Here is a 20306-nt window from a genome sequence, read left to right on the forward strand (position 1 = left end):
TTTTGGCAGATTATCTATTTAAGAGACTGCTTAACAAAATGTTCACCCTGTTGTTGTCAGTTTCTTTGGGTTTTTTGTTTTTTTTTAATGGCAGGGAAAAGGGGAAAAGAAAGAAGGGAAAGCAATGCTCACAAAATGAAATGTCTGCAAAGGGAAATGTGTCATTGCCATTACAGGCAGAACAACAAACAAGCTCTCAGAATTACACAGTTAGAAGACAGATGCTCCATCCAGCAAGACTCTAGGACTCTCATATATTCAAACCCATACACAAAAATAGATACTTACACCCTCTCAAAATCCAAATTTTTTTCAGAATTCTTCTTACCATTTTCTACAGTGCTTGTCCTCAGGGCTTAGTGCTGTATTATTCCACTATGGTAATTCTCAATATGTTGTGAAGTCATGCTTATGCCACATGTTTAACTACTTGTACTTACTATACCAGTTAGAAACATCTCTTAGGGTGAAATCATACTAAAATTTTTTTTTAAAAGAACAGATTTTTCAACTGTCAAATAATGGTTCAAAGTAAATATATTTCCTTCCAAATGGCAAGATTTTTACTTTTTTTTTCCTTAAAAAGAGATGCACTGGCTATGTGAGTTGCACAGTCTTGAAGTACAACAACTTCTCTGTCTGAAAGCATAAACATTAAATATTAGCTTTTATTCAAAGAGCGATAAATTGTATTATATCACTTCGACATTAAAACATTATTTTTTTTACTTTGTTTCCAACTGGTGGGGTTTACTGACATTTTGAGTGTTCTCAGAAAAGACAATAACAGTTCCAGGCTTAGTTTCAGCCGGGCAGGCTACTTCAAAATCACAAAACCAACCTACTAATGATGGAAAGAGAACTTTTGTTTTGAGGCATCTGTAGATTCAATTCATGCAAGTTACACTTGAACCTGCATGTGAAAGTGACTGATCAGAAACAGATCTACCAACAAAAACAAATTATTAGAAAAACCTCTAAATGCATTTTTTTTCTTTTTTTCTTGTTTTACTGTGAAAGTGAAAAGTCCATGGTGTATTACTGATTTTTTTCTGGGCAAAACTGAGATTAAAAAATAATTTCAATTACAAAAAACCCCAAAACTTCAATTTGCCATCTTCACAAGCAACATGATAACCACAAAACTCCTGCACATATTAAGGTCATTTTCCATCTTTTCCATAATTTCCAACGATATTCCTGTGGTATAGGATATTTCTTTTTATTTTAATAACAAGGAATTATTAAAACCTTGCACTTAATTAAAAAAATTAATCATGACACTTCTAAGGAATACAGTATTGGTATATATATGCTAAAAAAACCCCAAAAAGTCAATGAATTTTAAAAACAGGCACTAGAGAGTGAAAGCAGAAGTTTTCTGCCCTGAGTTCTGCATTCCGGTAGAGCACCTTGATTGTCAGAGTATTTTTCTAACAGAAGCAAACATGAACTGGCAAATACACAAGAAAAAAAGCAGTAATTTCAAGTTCAGTTACTATTTTTAGAGAGCTACAACTACAAACATTGAAATTAGGATTATAATTCAATTTAAGGTAAGGGAAAACCAACCAGAGAGCTTGTCCTGCACACACACTTTGTAAGGGTCCATTCAGAGCTCCAAGTTCTCTGGTGATACAAAAATAATCAATAACACTCTTGTGTATACGAATTTTGTCTGGAACAGGACTCAGGGAGATATTCCTTTTAAAGCTCCATCAATGAATAACTTCTTTAATTCCTCTGCTCTTCAGTTAAAGCTTGGATCCTTACCCAGAATGAAGAGAGTTGTTGCAAAATAGCTAAAAGCCATCATAATATTCCTTTAATGAATGCAAACCTTACTGGCTGGGGAAAATAAACCACAATATGAAAAAATTTGTGCCTGTTCTGACTGTGCATTTGTGCTAATGCTGTACAGGATAACCTAAACAGTACTTGGGGATAGTTTGTGCTTTTAATTTTTGGGGGTTTTTTGGCACAATCCAGGGGTCAAGTTTTATTTTTGTTTCAATTCACAGGACAACAGACCTGAGTAACTCAATAATTTTTTATATATTTACTTATTCGGTTTCCAAATCTGCCCAGGGCAGACTCTGGATTCTCTTCACAGAAGACATTCCTCCCCAGCACCTTTGCACCTATACCAGTCCAGACGTGACTCTATGATCCAAAATCAGGAAAATCAACAAGGAAATAGAGGGAAGAAGTTATCTTTCAAACTTATCCTGCAGCTACACCTCAGCTCCAAATGTAAAGTTGTCTCCTTGAGTCCCACCTGACTGCAAATTCTCATTAACACTTGGCAATTTGAACAACTGCAGAGGTAATTTCAGGAGAACATTTGGCATTAGCATGAGACCAAGGAATAAATAAAGGAAATTGAAAAGTTTTTTCATCCCTGCTTCTTTCAGGGTTTTCTTTCACTGTTTAATGCCACCTTCTATTGTACACATTCAATTGTCCCCCAGCCTCACCCAGGATGGCTACAACTATAAAAGTGCATGAAAGTGAACACACACATCTGCTCATAAAACATCTGCCAAGCGAAATTTCTGTACTGATGCAGAGCCCCTTATTTTCCTGAAAACTGGAAATTTAGCCCTTTTAGAGGGCTACAAATATGGACCAGATTATGGCACTATGATTCGGTAATTTGCCCCAGTTATGTAGAAAACTGTGGATAAGAATTTATGGGAAGTACTGGGAAGGAGGGAAAGGCAGCAATTATGATTATTAAATTCTACTTCATATCATGAGACTTAGGCTGCACAATCCTGTCACTCCTATAAACACAAAAGAGGATGCAACATGGGAAGTCAAAGACCAATCCTATGAGAATTGCTGGAATGACTTTGAAGAGAACAAAACTGGCACCAGATGAAAAATGAGCCTAAACTTTAACACTACATCTAAGATATATTAAATATTGGTCCCATTTCACTGTCAGCATACAAGCTGGTAAAAGAATTACCACTTAAGGTGCAAGGAATAATGTGCCCTTTTGTCCCAGGGGATGCAAAGAAGAAATATTGAAATCTGATGGCAATGAGCAGATGAAGTGAGATGCTCTCAGCTCAATACTGGCGGTGACATGCATCTGTACAAGAAACTGATGAAGGGTGAAATCAGCCTTACATACTTTCAGAGAAGGCTCAGCCCACACCAATACCAAATCCACTTTTTGTCCTTTTTTTTCATTGTTCACTGGAAAAAAAGTTGTTACTTAGGCTAATGTACCTTGTTATTATCTGCTTTCTAACTCTTTCAGGGAGTTGTTTTCTTCAGCTGTTGGACAAACCCTGATCATGCAGAAACTAAGATACATACTTTATATATTTTTTTTATCTACTGAATAGATATTTTTAAATAGCTGCTCTCTCCCTTTCCCATTACAGCTGGCCAAATTCTTTGCAACTGATTGCTTTATTGTGGAGTCCAACTTTTGGCTCCCTGGTGCCAAAAGGCATAATAGATAAACAGCTGGAGCATTCTCTTCACTTGGAGATTACATTTGCCAAGAATGCTTTTGACTGTGAAAGCAAACACACACACAGACACGCACAGACAGGCACACCAGGGAGAGACTGAGAAAATCATCTATGGAAAGCTGTAAACATTGCTCATTCCTGCTTTTGGGATGCTCTCTTACGCTTCGGACTGGGCTGTGGAAGCAAAGTAGTGCAGGAGGAAAACCACGCACCGAGATGGAAAATTAATTCCCTAAGATCATAAAGAGCACCTACAACACAGATGGGAATAGAAGACACCAACATCCATACTCAGATTTCCACACCATTCATTCACTCATTCTCTCCCTGTTCCTGGGAAATTTGTGCATTTGACTCCTCGTGGATTCTGCCTCTGGTTCAGTGCACATTTACTATTGTGTGTCTCCCCACACATGCAGGCTATGAAAAAATGACTTACTTTAGAAAACACACAGATGCTACAAGCTGAAATCTTCAAGGAGACGAAAGGAGAATCAATGATACAAAGAAAAAAGGGAGTTTATGCAATCAGTGTGATGGAGGATTATTTTAGCAACAGCACTTCAAATGAGCCGATTGCAGTGGTAGCAATTAAGACCAAAAAAAAAAAAAAAAAGATGGGAAGATGTGACTGCTTGGATTTAGGATCTGGGGAGAAAGGTCTGGAGCCTATTTCTGTGTAGTCAAAGATGACATACAAGCAACATGTCAAACTACACATTTCTGTGTAGTCAAAGATGACATACAAGCAACTGAGGGGTGATCTCCAGAAGCAAAGGGTGAGGGAAGATGGAAACAAGATGAAGGTGCCACCATAAAACCTGTGCTGGGGAAACCAGCAGGGGTGGCAGGCAGGACAGCTCCAAGGAAATACATAGGAAAGGATGGTTTGGAGAGAACATGAGGAGAACCTGAAGGGCTACAGACACCACACACAGAGAGGTCATTAAGGAATTCAGAGGTGAGGAAGGAAACTGGTAGTTTTAAGATATGAAAATGTCAAGATCAAGTTTAAAAGTACTGTTGTTGGATGGGGCTCTGAGCAACCCGACCTGGCTGCAGATGCTCACTGCAAAGGGGGTTCCACCCTCTAACATCCCTTCCAACACAAACTATTCTGTGATTCCAGGACAGATTTTGACAGTGAGTACTTTTACTGGGGCAAGAAGAGACTTGATTAGAAGGGTTGGTCAGGATGAGGAAGGCAGGCTCTGGGCTAAGCTTAGTGGGAGGTTTAAGGACACTTAAGGCACTAAGACCATCTGCCCCAAAGAACCTACACTTTTCCCAAACGAGGTTCTTGCCCAGCCTGGGACTTTGCAGAGATCCAGCCTTTGTTAATACGTGGATCAAACTCACAGACGAGCTCTGAGTGTGAAATATCCCATCCGGCCTGCAGCACTCACCAGCCCTGAGACAGAAATAATAATAACGTGGTGAAATGGGATATGGCACACACCATCTGGCAGCTGTGCAAACAAGAAGAAGAACCCTATGAAGAACATTATTACGCGTTTGGGGACCTGCTGATTACACTGCATGTCTAAGGTTCAACGTTTGGGTGTGTAAAACTTGAGAACACAGCCTAAATCATGGATCATTTAATCGGTTGCACATGGACTTCACCTCTAGGTTATTAATTCTTTTTTTATTCAACAATGCATCCATTTTTAAAATACCTTCTTTCATGGTGAACTGCTTAAATTGCTTGTTTCAAACACATGAAGCTGAAAAAAAGGATTATTTTCCTGTAATAGTCGGAATATGTAAAATGGTCGGGTCCTATCAAGGTGTTCAACACTGCCATAGAGCTGAGAGATCATATTTCAAATTAATCTATCACCTGCACAGATGGCAAATCCTCTTCCCCTTAGAAAGACCAAGGAGTTTTTTATTCATATATTTTTGCCTTGCCCCCCACCCCTCCCTTATGAAGGAGAACAACAGAAAGTGATTAAGGAGAGTGTGTTAATAAAAAAGCTCTTTAAACCAACAAGCTTATGGATTTTGAAGCACTGCCAGGAGAGTCATTAACGGAAAAATATTCAAAAGGCACTTAAATGTGTTCTCTGACTTCAATAGATTTGTTTCTGTCACCTCACAAGGAAACAGAACTACAGAGAGCTCAGCCTCATCCCCTGGCAGTGGATTTCAATTACCCACTCAGGCCTGCCTTTGCTGCCAGAATTGCTCCCTCTCTCTCCCAGAAACCCTCATCTTTCCTTCACCTATCTCACATGGACTCTCTCTGCTCTTTGAAGCTCTGACTTCTCACTTCTTTGAGCCATCTCTATTTACCAGGGCAGCATGTTTCATCACACATGACTTGCACACAGTCCCCCATGCATCCCTGCATTCTTTTCCAATCTCCTTGTGCTGCCTCACGCCAAATTCCTCATCTCTCTGAAATGCAGTGATGTGTACATCAGTCTGGTGCTGCAGCAGATGGTGCTTTGGAGAAGAGAGATCAAGTTCACAAATAAAATGGACCGATCTAAAATTGCAGATGATTAATTTTTCCAGTTATGGAAGAGTTTTTTGAAGCAGATGCCACAGTAACCTGGAAACAGACCTCAAGCACCTTGAACCTGTGGTTCTTCAAGTAACTGGCCTCAGCATCACCAAGAAAAAAACTTTTCCTCTCAGCTCCCCAATACATGCAGGAACATTATCAGCTAATACTGGTTCCCCTGTTCTTTCACCCTGTCTCAGGACTTAAAAGCACATTGCTCCAGAATATGGAGATGTACAAAATATTTTTTCTATGGAGTTCGGTCTCAGGTCTTCTGTCACCCCCACCACAGCACCTTCATACCTTTCATGAATCTCCCAGCCTAACCTGATGATTTTCTGCCTCATCTCATCCTTTCTGTGATTGCCATAATCCCAGCTCCTTCCCTGCTGCTTTTTCCCATTCAATACTCAGTTTTCTCTCCAGTACTGTGCAAAATTCTGGGCTTTTTGACTGCCTTGGCAAGAAGGAGTACGCATTGTGACCAATGCAGCTCTGTGCATCCTGATGACCCCTGCCTTGCTTCTGCTAGCATCAACACTAACTGAGTCTCTCTTCTGATCCCAGATGCTGACTTCCATAAAATTCTGTCAAACTTGGCATGTGGAGTGACTGCTTAAGCCTCATTTCCTTAGGAAACCAGCTAAAACGTTTCACTTCCTTTCTCTGAACTGGATTAAATAACTGTGAGCTGGATGGTGCAGCAGCAGGACAAACATGACCTGGTCAGGAACGGCGCCAGGGCTCCCAGGTGCTTCTCTCAGAGCCTAAGGAAAACAGTTCATGGTGTTGACTCATCTTTCAGCCCTCAGATTCTCCTAATTGCTCAGTGAATTATTCACCCCAGCTTGCTGTTCCCTCTCTCACTCCTCTCACACTTTGCCCTGAATTTGCACGCACCTACCTTTTTCCTGAAGCACCAGCAGTAACAAAAAGTTTGCTCCCCTTTCCACAGCATCAAGGACAGACCCTTCTGAGGGTTGGCTACAAACCTGGGTGACAAAACACAGAAACACTTCGAAGTCCTGAATGATGAATGAACACATAATAATTAAGGTACAACTGCAATTAATGAAATATCCTCCAGTGTAAGGATGGACCTGTTCTAATGCTGGAGAAGAACTGAAATTGTTCAAGTATAAAAGTATTTGTAATAAAATACAAAAAGAGAGTGGATCAGCAGTAAATCACAAGCTGACACAGCTCTGAGCTCATTGGCCCTTAATTTAATTGGGGAAAACAACTATTTTTTGCTGTACAACATATTAATTTAAAATACACAGATCATGCAGTACCATAGCTTTTCTCCCACTGAATTCAGCAAAATAAATGGCATTTGAAGTCACCTCCTCAGTAGTACTCAAAGCCTAACATGATATCCAGTCAGAATAATGAAACCAAAGATCTGATCTGTTTGTACTAGTCTAAAAGATGAAAGAAATATTCCATTAAATGCTGGCTGAAAGATCCTGGTTTTTAAACAGCAGAGTTTGTACATGCAAGGCTGAGAAAACAGCAGCTCTGCTTCCCCAAATCCTGTCAGCAAAATATTTCAGAGAGGTTACAAATCGTAATTGACCACAGCACCACATGTCAGGAAAGGTAAGCAGTGTCAATTCTGTGCCAAGGAGGAGGAAAGGAGGACAATGGGAAGGAGCAAGAGGTCAAGCCTGGGCAGCAGGACAGCCTGGATTAACAGCCAGGCATTGCTGGATCTCAATCCAAGCTTAAAAATCACAGCTTGGACAACAAACAAAAAAAAATTGGTGGTCAGATTTGATTGAATTTGAGAGACTGTTCTATAATCAATCATGACAGGGTTAATTCCCCTAAACTCTCACTATTAGATGCTAATCTACCCTGGAGTACATCCATGATTCCAGGATAATTGTGAATGCAAATCTCCAAAAGCAGTTTCTAAGTGAAAGGATTGTGTAGCACTTTCTTTTTTAAATTCTTTTGCTCTGCCTGCCAAAATAATGAGGGACACACATACAGACAAAACCTTCAGCAAACACTTCACATTAAAAACTAAACCATAAATAACATCACACCAAGGAGAAACCAACATCAAACTTGGTTTTCTTAAGACACAAACCTAAAAAAGCTCCACTTGGGAAGGTGGCTTCAGAACACAAGGTTAGAGTTTGGGCTCTGTAGCAGGCAGGATTAGTTTAAGGAGCAAACCAAAATGCTTACTCTCTAAACCTATCTAAAAAACACTTAATAAAAATAATTTGAGAGCCACAAGGGAAAAAAACCCCGCAAAACTAGAGGGGAAAAGACCCCAAAACACCCAAAGAAACCCCACCATTGCTGAGTTATTCAGTGTTTCTAAAAAGGGGCAAGACTCTCCCAAGGCCCTTGTGGTTTCACCAGTGCTTTCTCAAAGTATTTTGATCTTTATGAGTGCTTTTTATTCATCAGAACTGGAGGGAAGGGAGGAAATGTCCACAGATAGGGATTTGAGAGACAGGAAGAGAGACAGAGAATGAAGAACTGAATCCCTAGAGCTGATTAAAGCAGCATCTACTCAAGCATGGTTATAACGCTGTTATTTCTGCAGTCAAACAAGCAACTAGTTGAGTGGCATGGAATGGAACAATCTGATGAATGGAGAGCTGCGAATTTGCAAAGGTTTTTTTCAAAAGTTAAATAATTTCATTTCAATAGCAGTGAGGTCAGTAAAGCAGAAATCCAAGAATACATCTCTAATTAAGTGATAAAGCTAATTGGATCTGAGTTTATTTCCTGATTGGAGCCTGCACTGCTGAGATAAATGCTGAGGGAAAGCCAAGGGAAGGATTTCTCTTCTTTAAGCTCCTATTGGGGGACAAGCTATGATTTGAAAGGATCACAACACTATTTTTAACATTTAAGATGCCTTGGAACAACAGAGATGACATGACTTTCATCAGTTAAGGAGATGTAAAAAGCAAGTGAGCTGATACATCACCATCGCTTGATTCCTGAGCTCTGAGCTTTTTGCTATTACAAAAGCTGAATGAATGAGGGCCTACTGAAATACAAAGAGATGCTGTCCTTGCTGCGACTTAAATAAATCACACTCCCATTTTTTTGCTTTAAAAATAGCAGAAAAAAAATTTAAGCACCACAAAAATTAAAAAAAAAAAATAAAGAAAAAAGACACAAAACTCCCACAACCCCAAAATCCCCAAACATTCTGCTATTAAATAGAGTCAAACAAACAGCCTAAGTACATTTCTCAAATAGGCACTGACTCTTGTGGAAAATCTAATATGATTTTACTTAGGAAGGAAGAAGCAAAAAGCCCGTGAGGAAGGTGATCCAGTTAGCATTTTGCTTAAGGACACATTTCCCTTCAAGTGCAAAAACAGCGTCATTGACTTTGATGTTAAAGCATCTCACTGGATTGCATAAAGTGCTAAATTTATTGCAGAATCAACTCCTGAATCTCCAGGTGTAACACCAGGAAAGCAAACATGGATGTGAAACCTCAGAACTGCACCAGAAATTCTAAGGGATTGCCCAATTCTAAGGGATTGGCTGCGAGAAGTGGGATTTTGCTGGAGGTCTCAGCAAGGGGTTAACTCAGATGCCGAGCAAATATGATTTAGATGTCAAAGTGGTTAATTATTTAATTGCTCATAAAAGCACAATTGGTGCAGGCTCAGCTATGGATGACATCTCATTCCCAAGGCAAAGCTGGGGGGAAGGGAGGTTTCTTTGGGAAATATCTCTGTATTGCCTTTACATCCTCCCTCACGACTGCTGGAGGCAGCTGTCCCAAACTCCCAATGGGGACATCCTTCCCACAAAACCCCTTGGAGATCCCATGGATTCACCAACTCCCACTCCAGGAGTGTGACAAGCTCTGCTTCTTGTCCTGGAGGAAACCAAAGCCATCAACACCACCATTTTTGTGTTACGTGTGATAATGTCTGATCATCAACAATTAGACATTTATTGGAGTAATTACTCTTCCTCACATGTTTAACCATTCTGAATTTATCGTTCTGTGATCTTCCTGAATGTGATATATTGTTCTGTCAGACCTTTGGTTTGGTCTGATTTTTAACCACAATTCCTCTATGCTGACTAAGAAAAGATATTCCACACTGGTGGAAACTGTATTTCACAAATGATTTTTTCCTTAACTGAAGCAGAAATTTTTGCAGAAGAATTTCTTGGAAAAAAATGTTTCCTTCAAAATTGTAGATGAATATGTAAAGTAAATATTTCATCTTCAGGAAAAGTGAAAGACAAAATGAAAAAATGATGTTTTTCTCTTCTATTATATCCATGACTCTCTCCCGCTTGGAAAAGCCATGCTGGGAGAAATTGTCTGGCTATCTGCTATAGCTATAGCCACACATGCTTAGCTCTGAAATTCGTTTTATTATGGTTATCAGACCTTTGTTTGTGCCACATTATAGGACATCCTATAGATTTATTCCACAGTTTTCAGGACTTATTCATAGACTTGTCAAAGAAACCCTAACTAAACGACAAAGCAAAAACCCTATGGTTGTTAGGCTGATTTAATATCAAGTAGGATTTTTTTCAAAATCCCAGTTGAAGTTTTTAAGTTGTTACTTCAGAATGAAATAATTAGCAGTTTCAAAACATAATTTTAAAATTTCAAATGAAATGGCTCAAAACCAGAAAAACATTGTACATGAATGTTGCATGTTAACAGATTTCTATTTGTCTACAAAATATCTGTGCTTCCGTAAATTCCCATTTTTCAACAGAATTTTCATTGGAAAAGTTTAAAAAGTTCAAGTTAATTAGCTTTTGTGTTGATAAAGTGAGAAAGCAGGCTTCCCCTTTAGGAAGAGCTGTGCATCCCTCAGTCTCAGCAGAGCTACCTGCACTAACCTATCCTATGTTCTTCGATTCTTCCTGAGAAGGGAAACATTCCAAGAAACTTAGGAAAGCTCCCAGGATCAACCTCAAATCACCATTTTAACATAATACTGAAGATCTGGTTAATATGGTTTGGGCTATTTTTATTCCTGCAGAGGATCCAACCAACCAGGATGAACTCTCTCTCTCCACATATTTCTGTATCACCAAGACCCTACAGGAGTCAGACTTGTTCTGCTTCATCCCAGTGTCAAAGAGAATGGAATGACATTTAAATACAACATACCAAGTCCAACCAACAATTCCAAAGGTTTCCCATTTAAATCACTTCTCAGATTTACAATTAATTCATATTTTTCCACAACAGATTTGGATTATTTCAAAATCAACAGGTAGTCTGACAGAAAATCACATGGCCAAAAGTATTTTGGTGGAAGGATTTCTTTGAGGAGAATTGAATGTTGAATGCAGATAAGCTTTCGTGAATACTTCCCCTTATTTCATTAGAATGTTTTCTGACCTCTGGATTTGGGAATCTCTTGCACAGTCTGGATTCCTAATCTCATTTAAACCCATATTTAAATGCAGAATAACTGATTAGCCAATGTCCTTTGTGCTACACAACCACACGTTTCATGCTTTCATAACGAAAAAAGAAAATTGCTTTTTATTTCTCTAACCTTGCACTGAAAAATATCCCCAATGTGCTAATACTGTGTCTTTTTTCCTGAAAATGCAAGGATTTGGATTTTTCCACAAGTAAAACAGAATTTTAAAAGGCACTTTCCTCCAAAGATGTTTACTGGGCTATAGATTACCGCTTCATATTTCTTATATATGTGAACTATATTCAGAGTTTAAGTGTTTTCTATAAACCTCATTTCTTTAAACTATGATGCTTGTTAGTGTGTGCCCCATATATGGATTTCACTGCAATTACAAAGTGTTTTTAATTAATACAGATACTACAAGGTCACCAATTCATGTCCCCTTGTATTGGTTCTTTTCATTGTTCAAGCTTAATGAAATTCAACCTCTACTTCATTTATTCTATTCACCATCATTCAATAAAATGAGATTATTTGATTATTTGCTATATTTTTCCCTCTCAAATCTCAGAAACTCTAAATATTTTATAGTTCAAATTAGATCGTGCCACACAGCTTGAATATTGTGAGGAGCTCACAAAGTATTTCTAAAGTGAAACATATTTAGAAAGAGGAATGAATTGCTTCCATTACTCCTTAGTTCTTTTGTTTCCTATCCTGAATTCTTTCAAAGCCACAAGTACATCATTCAAATTTTCATGGTGGATACAGTGCTGGGAGAGTCACATTAAATCTAATTTCATATTGGAAACTATCAAAATTGGCTTCATTTACTTCCATTGCATTACAGACCACTTGCTGCAATTATTATAACTTTTTTTTGGCAAATCAAGGAGAACTAAACAAAAGTCCCACTTTTAATTCTCTACACTTAGTTTCTGTATGGTTTTGAAATTACAATTACATCTAAGAAAATCCTATAATAATCCAACTTTTTTTTCTAAGATGAAACATTAAATAAAAATAATTTAGTGTAAATTAGCATATCCATTAATATATGAAAATACATGTGTATTTGTAGTAAAATAATATTTTTGTTACTATAAACTACACCATGGTTACTTCAGAGCAGGCTTTGAGAAACACAACTGTTTATTTCACACAGAGTTTCATCAGGGTTATTCTTTAAAGAGTATATGTTGATTATTACTGCACAGGTTTATGATTCAATTCCTGACCTTCATGTCAGAATTAAAGCTATGGATTGAGATGGCTCAATTAACCTCATCTGCAAATAATTTACAACACAGAACACTACGGGTGTGATACCAGTCCCTAAATGTCTGGTGTTTTTCTGAATCAAAGTACACATGCAGTAATTGCTATTAACTGCCATTAAGGCTGCTGCTATTTAAAATGGGATTAAGGATTTCACACTGGGGAGAAAAAAAGACCAAAGACACTTCTTGCTTTGAATTCAGTTACATTCGTTTGAAAAAGAAAATTAAAGTCATCTAAACTGAAAACAAGCGCCAGAGAGTCATCAGAAAGTGGAACTTCATTTTTTTTTTCTCCAACCTGGGGCTTAGTTAAGTTATGTAGCAGAATATTCCTGTTCTCTGACCCTTGCAGCTTATTCTACCACTATACCTTCTGTTCTCTGTGGGTAAATGAGGAGAGGTACCACGGCTATGAAACAAAATATATACAGCACCTTTTTAATTAATTATATAACAGTTTTAATTTCATTGGACTTAAGGAGCAGAGGAACAAATGTACAATGAAGAGCTAAACAAGTGATGCCATGTACCACTCTGCTCCTGCCATTTCTCCTAGCTTTCCTAGAAAAATAAAGATAATTCTCAATTTTGTCAAATATAAACATGAAATTTTAATCAACTGGTGCCTCATAAGTCACTTGGTAATTGTGGCTTTGCTTGAATGTTAATTCTAGTTTTAATTTTTCTTTCTTTTCCAGCACCTGGCAGTGGTTCTCAGCGCTGTTTTGACTTTCACGTGCTGCCTGTATGATTTCCTGGGGTGAGAAGAAATATTGTGCCTTTAAGCCAAACTCCTTGTGCGTGTAAACAAGCAAATATTCCACAGACACACGATTTATAAAGTTGCACACTCAGCCTGGTATCTTTTCCTCCTCCCAGTCTCAGAGCATGAGACAGGAGCGAAGCTTTGGTGAAGGGAAAAATAAAAATAAAAAAATACAACGGGAAGAGAGCCCCACCCACCCTTCTCCTCTGGTTCTGTGGGCTGCTCTCCTCTGGTTGCGTGATCAAAACAAAAAGGAAAAGCACGACAGATAATCCCTGAATACCCAGCCTTTAAATATGCAGGAGCCTCAGGCACGCAGAAGCACGTAAGGTAAATGCATGCATTATCCAAATTGGAGGTGTGGAGGCGACAGACATCAAACCCCCTCACCCCCAACCTCAAACAACTTCAAGCTCCGTTTCTACAAGCGACAATTTAACAAATTAAAGGGTGCAGAATAACTAAGCAAAGTTGATGTATAATTTGTGGTCGTTCTGAAGTGGTGATGTAACAAAGCTGTCGCCTTTCATATTTTTCTAATGAGCAGCTGAGTTGCAAAGACCGTCAGGTAAATGCTCATCTCATGTGTTGGCACCAGCCACCCTTGTGACAACATTTGAGAAGCAGAAAAAGAAAAATAATCACAATGGAACTCTTCCTATATTAAACCAATGTTTTTCAAACTGCCAGGAAAACTCATTTAATGCAGATATTGTATCTACTATATTATTATTACATCCAGGTAATGTAACTTCCAAAGAAATAAATTCTCCACTTATATATAAAACCCATCGCTGCCCCAAGCATGTTGTCAGAAGGAGATGCACTGTGCAAAATGCATGGAATGCAAAGCAGTATTTACCAAACTCACATGGTCATTCAGAGTTCAGCACACTGGGCTAAAAAACAGTTTCACATGTATGAAAACCAGCACTCTCCTGCACCATTCCAACAGCAATCTCACTGCACAGCCCCTTGGAGCTCCTGATAATAAACACAACATATTCAGCCTGGCTTCCCCCAGCAGATGCAGAAATATGCTCATACATGCAGATGATGTGTTAAGCTACGAGAATCAAAAATCATCTTTCTCCTGATGGATTTCTCAAAGAAGCAGGTTAAAAACATGACTCCGAAACAGTGTTCCAGATTCCCTTCTCTTTTCCCCATCCCCTTGCTGGAATTCCAGGTCAAATCCCGCCTGTCACTTCCAACCCTGTCATATCCAAACCAGATACTTAATTTTTTAAGAAAGGAAGGAGTTTTTAATGTTATATTGGGATGGAGAAAACTAAACGTGCAAATACAAGAGCTATTAGACAATAGGGGGGAAGCAAATATAATCAGCAGACAGCACCAAGCGGGAACAGAGTGAAAGAGAAATACCAGCCTAAAACATAAACAAGGTTATGTTTAATCACAATGATAGTGAAATTCAGTCCATGATTTTCACTGCGGTTTGGCTATCATTAACTAAAAATAACTTGTAAAGACATTTCCCATAGCACAAGGAAATAATCCTAGCCAGTTTCACAGTTATTGCAGAGCAAATTCCCCTCAGTTCCTTAGCTAGCAGTAAAGCTAAATGAGGTACAAAGAACTTGGCTTCTAATTGTTAGTGAAGCGAATAAACCACAGTTAAACATACAGTCTCAGTCACAATATTTCATTTTATGGTGTTATAAAAGCTAGGTATACTAATCACCCCAGCAATTAGACGAAATCACACTTAAATGAATAGATAATGAAATTCATTCTTCTTCTACCTGCACCCCCCAACCAGAAAAAGAAAGAATGAACCTACTTCAATGTGTTAACCGCAGAAAAATAAATACCTATTTAAACATTTTGTCCATTGAAGATGTAAAATTCACAAACAAACAAAACCTTAATGATAATTACAGAGTCCCTGGACTATGGACAACTGAAGCAAGAAAAGATATTTCACTCCACACTGCCACAGAATAACATTTGTTCTCCTTCAACATTTGCACACGAATCTGCAGAAGAAATGCACCAGGGGACAAACTCCAGCCCCTACTAAAACAAATTATCCTGATGTGCTGCTCCTAATCAGGAGCAACACATCAAGAGAATACACAGGCTAGTGCTTAATGTAGCTCTGACCTTGGCAACCTCTCATAGAGGGGTAAAAATTAGGGATAGACCAGAATTTCACAAGAAAAATTGCAACTTTGTTCACATTGTCCTAAATCCTGCTGAGGCTTGCATCACAGCTTGGCTTTTCTACACATAATTTTCATGAGATTGCTGGTGTTAGGAGCTTTTTTTAACACGAGACTTTGTTTTAGTATCTGTCATCCTTTTATTTGCACAGAAAAGCCTTAAAAATGGGTAGCGCTGAACTCCATTCCACCTTCCCAGAGCCAGGATAAATCCAGGGGATTACCAAAACAGATATTATTTTGAACATAAATTGCATTATTTTATTGTGGGCTGATAGGTAATATCTGATCTGATAGAATATAGGGGCGTAAATGCTGAGTGCTTTAATTAACATTTAAAATGGAGAAGAAAACACTCTCTACAATTCCCTGCAAGTTTATTCCACTTGTCAGCTTTTATCCGCAGCAAAACTAAATCCCACTTGTCAGGATTTGCTATTAAGTCTCTCATAAGTAGTTAATAAAACAACTATTTCTATTTTCTCAACTCTGTATTTTTTTAAAAAATTAGTTTGCATTTTTGAACTTCTTCTTGTGCAAGTGCTTAATTGTTTTTAGTGCAGGAGCAAACTATTGCTCCTGACCCTTCTATGCCTTATAATAGCATTAATCATGCTAAATTCTTTTGGTGCTCATGTGGATATAATGTAATTATAACAAATTCCTGAAGATCATTACTTATTCCCCTTGGTCTTCAGGACAAATCTAAAATACAGTGAATTTCTGTAAAGGAAAGTATGCCAGAAATTGTCTCTTGATAAAATTGCGGTTGTAAAGTAAATAATAAACAGCAACAAGGGAGTGGAAAAATTATTAAACTAAACGTGCTATATTATCAAGACTAATTAATTTCGAATGTATTTTCCCATTTTCACGTCACTACCCAAACCAAAAAATATTTGGAGGACAACATTCTGTATCAATAGATTATAATTTTAAGAGTCTGCCTTTTTTTGTATAACAAAAAAGCCCACAGATTTACAATAGAATCTCATTTAGGATATATCCCTTTTAAAAATGGGGAAAACAATCAGGCACTGAACTTTCACACTCTCAAATAACAAAGTCTAGCAAGAGCAGAAATTTGAGATACAAATAAAAAAAACAAATATGCAAAACGAAGAGAAATACTAATTGTTATTACGGAAGTTTAACATCATGCATTTAAAAAGGAAACCTGTATGTAGGAATTCCAAGGGGAAAAGTGACATTTGAGATAAAAAGAAACAATAAATACTAGACACCAGAATTTTTATAATATGCATTTTAAACTATACCTCCTAAACCAGTGTATTCTTTGAAATAAGTATCATTTGTGAGAAAATTATAAAGCAACTGCAGTAATTAACCCATAAAGGAAGAAAACTCAGTGCTTTAAGATTTCTTATAGCTCAAAAAAAATTAATTACAACAACTTCCAAAAAAAAAAAAACCTGCTTCTACATATAGTTTTAATATGAATCTCTTCCTCTTAGAAATCAAATAAGGCTCTAGTGGAGATCATCAGGAGCAGATGGAAGTTTGGGACTAGAGCAAGGGTGATTTCAGAGCAGTAAAGCACAAATAAAATAATTCTCTGAGTACATTTTGAACAGTTTTGCACAGTGGAGGTCCAGCATTGTCCAGTTAGCAATCTAACGCAAATTATTTAATTTTTGATGTGTTGAACAGTGTCCATGAAAATGAAATTTCATTAAGTTCCTAAGCAGCATCTTCTCATTATGTTTTAAAGTGCTGCCCCGATCCCTTCATCGTGCACCCTTTCATTCTGTCCCACATTATATCTCAAATCACACACAGAGGAATCCAATATTTTAAAACTTAACTGGCTGAGGCAATACTAGCATTTAAGTTTGCATGGAAAGAAAAATTCTCTGCCAGAGAAATGGCTGATTACAGCCTAGATTTAGGATTAAAGAAGAAAGAGTTTAAGGCTGTAAACTTCCCAGTAGCCAGAAGTATGATTTCCTCTGTTTACACTACACGAAGCAGAGAGGGTGCCCCTTCCTGCTCACACCCCATGGATGTTGCTGCAGCAGAGTAAATAATTATAAACAATTCCCTTTGTACAGTCTGACTTTGTGGATAACAGCAACAACAGCAACTCCCTTGCTCAGAAATCAAATAGCATGTCGCACTCGAGTATTTATTTTTCTAAGATGCAATTGGAAAAGCTGTGGATGCGGGAGCAGCCTGTGATGTGTAAATACCACTTCATTTTCACCTCTGGGCACCAATAAAGTAGATGCTGCTATCCAAGGTTTCCAGAATATCGCGTGCAGGGCAGGGCAGGCTGAGGCCAAGTGACAAAATCCACCCCACGTGTTTTCACAGGCTGAAAACAAACTGAATCCAGGCATCTCCAAGGAGAAACCAGAGCAAAATGGATACACGCACTGGAGAACAGGGATGTGCTTAAGGCAAATCCAACTCCCCGCCACGAAAAACAAACCAAAAAAGAATCACGAAAATGAAAATCAGATTGTCTCTGTATCGAGCAGTGAGTGAACATGCAAACTGCTTTCCACTAGTCAGAGGTTTGCCCTTTGTAAAGCCAAAACCTTTGTAAAGAAAACCTGACAGATGCTGAATAAATCCTTTCTTCCTTCCCAGCTCTCCTCAGACCAGGCATGGGAATTCCCTTCCCTGACCCCCTTATTTGTGACACTCTGAGGAACAAAACTGAGCCACGAAGCCTGGAGCTTCCCTACTCCCTGACCTCTCACTCCCCAGCCCAAGTCCTCCTTCCTACACTTTCCCAGTTATTGGAAAGGGAAAGATGCACAAACCTCAGCAATGCATTCACAACTCCTCATTCTACAATTAGGGGCATTTATTCCTCTCTGGCTGCACAATTCTCTGCTCTTTAGCTCAGCTCTTGGCTGCTGCTGTGGCTGGGGGGAGGCAGAGCAAGGTAATTCCAAGTTCCCAGACGTCCTTAAACTGCTCAGAGCAGCATGGCTAATCTGACCACGCAATATTCAGAGCAAGAGCTCTTACAGGGAACCTTCCCCTTGGTTTAAAAAAAGCAAAACAAAACAGAAAACCCTTCCACCCCCACCAGCCACCTTGCCTGTGCAATAAAAGCTTTTCTTTTTTCCCATACTGTGCCTTTTTTTATTCCCCTCCATCCCCCATCTCCACGTGCCTCCCCATTTCCAGACCCTCTCCAACAGCCTCTTTTGAGGACCTGAACCAGCTGGTATTTTTGCACATAAAAATGATACCCCAAGGGTGTCACCTTCATGCATATAATGGGACTGTTCCCATGGGGAAGGTTCCTGAGATGCCTGAGGTGCCCTTCACAAAGAGATTAAAAAGCAAAATTTGGAAAAAAAAAATTATGTAGTGTTTGGCTTTTAGATGCTTGTGGTTGAATCCATAGGCATGGTTGTAACTTGTGTGGTGTTATCTCCTTCTCCCAGCAAGGCATCTCTCCTCTGCAGCAGATTTTGTTGCCATTCCATCAGGTTTCACTCCTAAGTGGCTTCCAAAACACCAAACCCATCAGTGTGATGGAAACTCAGCTGCCACGGAGGGCAGAAACTCAGCCCAGACCATGTGCTGCATTTGCCTTTCCCTCTGCACTCAGTGTCGTGTTCTGTACCAGCTGCTGGCTGCTGCAGAAAGGGAGTATTTTAATATCACACAAAAAGAGAGCAGTTCGCATAATTGCCACTATTGTTTTCCTTTTCACTGTTTGAGTGATATTAAAAAGAAAAATAAAACAAGCAGAGAGCATTGATTCTTTACCAAAGGAATGAAAAAAAAGCCCCATTTCATTTCTGTCTGGGGGTTTTGCTTAATACCCGTTTGTTCACACAATCCTGCTCGCAAAAAAAAATATTTGTTTGATATAAAGGACATTGAATAATTTATGCAATATTTAATAATGCAGTAAACCAGGGAGAGTTCAGCAAGACAGGCATGGCACTCTACACTATTTGCCTTGCCTGCCTTGCTTTTCCAAATAAACCCCCACCCTTAAACACCATTAGCACATGCAATAAAACAAAAAAAAAAAAAAAAATACTGCCTAATTTGGAAATTAAACAAAGCATCTGCTATTATTTCAGAGGATACAGCATCAATTTCCCTAGTCACGTATTTTTGACAGAAAAAAAAATTTAAAAGGAGCTACAAGGACAAAATCAAAATTAATGGAACAGGATTCATATCAGCCTCCAGTTCATTCATTCCAAGTTGGTCCAGAAGCTGTAGGAACAAAGTTACCACAGAGCATTAGTGTGGTGAGAAATGACTGATGGTTCTCCAGCCTGCTGCATGGGGTATCCTGAAAGCAAATACATTTTAGAACACCAATAATTGCATCAAGCAGAGTCCAAAGCTTTCACAGCATATTAAGGGGCTCCTGACTTCTCATTCTTTAAACAGCCATAATATACACGAGCAATAGATCAACTTCCAAGGCAATTTACTCTGTTTTGTTGCTTTTTTAAAAGCATTTAATATACCTTTTACGCCTTCCTTAAATCCAAGCTGTTTCCCTGTTTTGGCATCTCCTACCCAGCTTTCAAGAGACGTTATTGTTCTGAGTAAGAACAGCAGGAAGAGCTCTGTAGCTATAGAAAGATGTTTAGAATACTATGCAACATTATAAAGGCCTCCATTTCTTCCTCTTATTTTTACATTTCCTAAGTATTTTGGTGAT

The 20306-nt window shown here is 38.5% G+C and overlaps 1 long non-coding RNA gene across 2 annotated transcripts in view; it reads right to left on the reverse strand.

Moving 5' to 3' along the window:
- Positions 1-20306, reverse strand: part of LOC146445596 (uncharacterized) — a 43757-nt gene that overhangs the window by 20707 nt on the left and 2744 nt on the right. Inside the window, exons 1-2 of one of the 2 annotated variants that reach the window (XR_014855500.1) lie at positions 6908-6997; positions 4772-4902 (exon numbers count right to left, since the gene is read on the reverse strand). This is a non-coding gene — a long non-coding RNA (uncharacterized LOC146445596). Of the gene's footprint in view, positions 1-4771; positions 4903-6907; positions 6998-20306 lie in introns of those variants that run through there. The other variant, XR_014855499.1, reaches the window with a different exon arrangement.

The sequence above is a fragment of the Lichenostomus cassidix genome, chromosome 1, assembly GCF_008360975.1.
Source record: "Lichenostomus cassidix isolate B80296 chromosome 1, HeHo_3.0, whole genome shotgun sequence".
NCBI classification, from domain to species: Eukaryota; Metazoa; Chordata; class Aves; order Passeriformes; family Meliphagidae; genus Lichenostomus; species Lichenostomus cassidix.